Source organism: Plasmodium reichenowi, chromosome 10, assembly GCF_001601855.1.
Source record: "Plasmodium reichenowi strain SY57 chromosome 10, whole genome shotgun sequence".
Lineage (NCBI taxonomy): Eukaryota > Apicomplexa > Aconoidasida > Haemosporida > Plasmodiidae > Plasmodium > Plasmodium reichenowi.
This window is the reverse complement of record NC_033655.1, coordinates 358988-360470: the sequence shown is the minus strand read 5'-3', so window position 1 is coordinate 360470 and position 1483 is coordinate 358988.

The following is a 1483-nucleotide window of genomic DNA, read 5'->3' as shown; positions in this document are numbered from 1 at the left end:
TAAAAAAAAAATATTTTCTCAAATATTTTTTAATATTTTGTTTATTAAAAAAAATTGTTCAAAAAAAAAAAAAAAAAAAAAAAAAAAAAAAAAAAAAAAAAAAAAAAGGAAATGTATATATATATATATATAAATATATATTTCTTATATTATATTTATTTATATTTTTTTTTTTTTTTCTTAGATTTTATTTAAAATTATGAAAAACAAAATATAATAATATAAATATATATATTAAATATATATATATATATATATTTTTTTTTTTTGTTATTATTCCTTTTTTCCCATGAAATTATCTAAAATGCATATATATTTTATATTACCATAAGAATAAGCCTCAAAAAATATACATTTATAATATATGCAGTGTATTATGTAGATATATATATATAAATATAATAAATATATATATATATATATATATATCCTTTTACTTATTTTCTTCCATTTTAAAATGACAATATAACAAAAGAACATACTATATATACTGTTTTTATAAAAAGTATTATTTTACATAATATAATAAAATATTATATAAAAGAAATTTTTTTGTTTAATGCACATTAATTATATATAATCCTTTTTTTTTCATTTATTTTGTTTTCTTTATATATACTGAACATTATATCCCTCTAATTTAATAATATATATATAATAAATATATATTATATATACATACATATATATATATATATATATATATATATATATAAAATAATACCATAATTAAATATATTTTAAATAAAATAATTGGAGAGTCATAACAATATGATTATTTTATAAAATAATAAGAAATATATTATTATTATATATACATAATATAATACATATATAATATTATTATATATATATATATATATTAATATATGTAAATAATTTTTTTTTTTTTTTTTAAAACAAAAAAATAGAATATATTTTAACAAGATGAGGTAAATATTTTATATTTTATAAAAATAATAAGCCTTTTTTTTTTTTTTTACCCCACATCCATTTCCTTCATTTTATATATTGATATATGTATATATATATATATATATATGTTATTATTATTATTATATGATTAATTTATTTAATTTTTTGTATATTTCCCCTTTTTACTATGAATTTATTTTATGCAAAATAAAAAAGAAAAAAGAATATTTCTATTCCAAAAAAAATAAAGATAGAAAAAGATGTATGTATGTATATATATATATATATATAATTTTTTGTATTATAAAAATATATATCCTGAGAAATATTGTTTTTAAAGTAATTAAAATTATATTCATATTTTATTATATATATATTTTTTCAATATTAAATTATACACATTAAATAGCATTTTTATATTTAAAGAGAATAAAAAAAAAAAAAAAAAAAAAAAAAAAAAAAAAAAAAAAAAAAAAATAAAAAAAAAAAAATAAAAAAAAAAAAAATAAAAAAAAAAAAAAAAATATATTTTTTTTATAAAAATTTATAAAAAAATTATAATTTAATT